Here is a 3,475-nt window from a genome sequence, read left to right as displayed (position 1 = left end):
GGTTAACTACTGTCTGCAACTCCAGGTCCAGGGGCTCCAACACCCTTTTCTGGCATCCACAGGCACTGCATACATGTGGTGCACTTATATGCAGGCAAAAATAAAAATAGAAATAATCAAAACAATTTATTAAATTTTGCGTTAGATTTTATTCTGTTATGTAAAGGTAGTAAGCAATTGAACAGAACTATAATACTTAGAAAAACCAATAGATATCTATCAATAATCCAACCATTTCACTTAAACAATTCTGTTACTCTCTTGCATATGGAATCCTTTCTTCCCCCACAAGAATTTCAAGCAAATGTCCAGGTTGGCTTGAGTTTATCCATCCAACAAAGAGTAATGAGTACCTATTACTTTGCAAACACTTAGCTTATCACAGTGAAGATACACAAAAAGGGCAGCCAATCATCTTAAGATGTATTTTCCTCATTACTTCTTTTCTAAACTGCTCATAAACATAGACATAATCAAAAAGTAATCATGAAACATGAAGGGGAAGAAAAAAAAACTTGTTACTTTATGATTTGTAAATAGGGCAATCAACTTCCGAAAACATTGCACAGACTAACCAAATAAAAACAGAATTTTGTTTCCTTATTAATTAACTGCATTAGTATTAAATATGTAATTTCTAGGTTTTGAGGATACAAGTCAGGCATGTTGACTCCTGCTTATAATCCTAGCATTCAGGATGCAGAAGCAGGAGGACAGTTGCTAGTTGGAGGTCAGCTTGGTCTGCAGAGCAAGTTCCAGGCCAGCTAGGGCTATATAGTAAGATCTGGTCTCTCACAAAATGAAACAAGCAACAATTGTGGGGGCTGGAGGCATGGCTCAGTGGTTAAGAGCACTGACTGCTCTTGCAGAGGACCCAGATTCGATTTCCAGCACCCACATGGCGGCTGACAACCATCTGTAACTCCAGTTTCAGAGGATCCGACGCCCCCTTCTGACTTCCACGGGCATTTCATGACATGGGTGCACCTACCTACATGCAGGTATTACACTCATACTCATACATATAAAAATAATAAATAAAACAACATTGTGAATGTGGATAGGAGAGTTCAAAGTTTCTTGTTTATTCACTGGCTTCCAGATAAAAGAATATATAACTAGACATATGAATTAAATAATTGGAATAGTAACTGCCTTTTAGATGCCTTTGGACATTTTGCAATGGATACATTTACACCAGGCAAGGTCTAGGCAGCAATGGTATTTCAGGGGCCCAAGCCTCCCTTTGTACCTGCTTCCCCAGCCTTCATATCATAATGTATTTTAGTATCCCCCCAATTATCTCTTACCGTTTCCCTTTCAAAAGTAGTTCTGAAAAAAACACTTTGAGACTCATCAAAGCTGGTCTATGATGTTAATATGGTATATGTGGTTTTTCCTGGCAGTTGACAGTTTAGGAGAAACCAGTTAATGAGTAACACAAGGAAAACCCCAAGTTACAAAAATCCAACAATCAATGAGATTAACAGCATTATTCCTAGTAGCCAAAAAGCAGAAACAACTCAAATGTCTATTACTTGATGAATGGATGGCTAAAAAAAATGTGGTATAGCACTACAATGAAATATTGCTGGGCAATAAAAATGAATGAGATCTTTTGTTTTTTTCAGTGCTAGAGATTGAACCCTCAGTCCCACACAGTGCTCGGCTCTGATCAACACTCCCTCACCCCCTACCTCAGAAACAAAATACTGATATATTCTACATTGTGGATTAGCCTTGACATTATTGTAAATAAAAGGACCCAGACACAAAAGGCCACATGTGGTTGCACAAAACATTCAGAATAGGCAAATCCATAGAGACAAAGAACAAGCTGATGCTTGCCTAGGATTGAGGGGAACTGAAGAGTGATGGATTTGGGGGTTCCTTTAGAAGTCTTACTGAAGAAGAATTCATGCAACCAGTAATTATGATTTAAGGAAGCCTGCCTTTTCTTTTTTACACAGTTGATTCATATTTATCATTCATTTTTAAGTGTTGTCTTAGCCATTTTGGTGAAAAACCCTGAGCCAAGTTGTTTCCCTAGTAGCAAGGACTCATTTCAATAGGTGCCCGGCCCAGATGACCTGCATCCAAGATAACCAAGAGATAAGAGGAGATAAAGGTCACATGGGCTCAACTCCAGCAGAAGCTCTGACTTCCTGGGGGCTGTGGTTGGACCTGCATAGCAGCTTTCCACTCCTGGTCAATTCCCTTTGGTCCAGAGGGGCTGACCTTAAGGGAACTGCCTAATAAACATACTGTTTCTCTTTTAGTTTGCAACACAACCTGTGACAAGTCTCAAATTTTTCTTTTCTTGAGACAAGGACTTGTGTATCCCAGACTGTCTCAAACTTGTTATGTAGCCCAAGATGGCCTTGAGCTTCTGATCCTCCTGCCTCCATCTTTTGAGTGCTGGAATTATAGGTATGAGCCACCACATGTGGTTTAAGTGGTGTTGATGATCCAATCTAGGCTTTGTGCATGCCAAGCAAGCATTCTATGAACTGAGCTCCAGCCCCAACTCAAATCTGAATTATTATTTTAATTTTTCACTATAATTTCTTTCTTTTTTTGTCTTTTTGAGACAGGGTTTCCCTGTAGCCCCAGCTGTCCTGGAACTCACTATGTAGACCAGGCTGGCCTCTAACTCACAAAGATCCGCCTGCCTCTGCCTCCCAAGTGCTGGGATTAAAGGCGTGCGCCACCACACCTGGCATTTTTCACTATAATTTTATAGTCAATAGAGAAAAAGGGGATTATCATGGGAAGAAATAAGGAGTGGAAGGACGTTGTATAATTTAAGTGGCTATCAATACAGATAGTCAGCTTTTCCATTAACCACCTAGGCAGTCCTGGCTAACATCATATCTAATGTCTCTCTACTCTCAAAGGAGTCAAAAAAAGTAAAAATGAAAAGCCTTCCTGGACTGGTGAGATGGCTCAGTGGAGCCTGCCTCAAAGCTTGACAACCCAAGTTTGATTCCTAAGAAGAACATGGAGGAAGGAGAGAACCAACTTCCACAAGTTGTCCTCTGACCTCCACAGGCATGCCCTATTCAGATTTCACAAGCATACCTACAGCTTTGCCATGAGCTCTGCTTCTAGTATTTTCACTCTTCTGTTTGTTGTTGTTTGTTTGTTTGAAACAGGGTCTCATGTATTCTAGCCTGGCCTCAAATTTACTGTGTAGCTGAGGATGACATGAACTCCTGATACTCCTGCCTTCACCTCCCAAGTGCTAAGCTGTAGGCATGTGCCATTATATCTGACTACCATCACCTCTGTTTCTTAAGCATTTTAAAATCACATTTAATTGGTGTATATGTGGGAGAGAGGTATGTGTGGGCCATGGCATGGAGGTAGAGGTCAGAGGACAATTTGAGGAAATTGGCTTTCTTCTTCCATCAGGTGGGTTCCAGGGTTCAAACTCAGGATATTAGTGTGGTAGCATCAAGTGCCCTTATCCAAT

Source organism: Nannospalax galili, unplaced genomic scaffold (genome assembly GCF_000622305.1).
Source record: "Nannospalax galili isolate Female #2095 unplaced genomic scaffold, S.galili_v1.0 scaffold217, whole genome shotgun sequence".
Taxonomy (NCBI): domain Eukaryota; kingdom Metazoa; phylum Chordata; class Mammalia; order Rodentia; family Spalacidae; genus Nannospalax; species Nannospalax galili.
The sequence above is the reverse complement of the archived record's forward strand: the minus strand, read 5'-3'. Positions refer to the sequence as shown.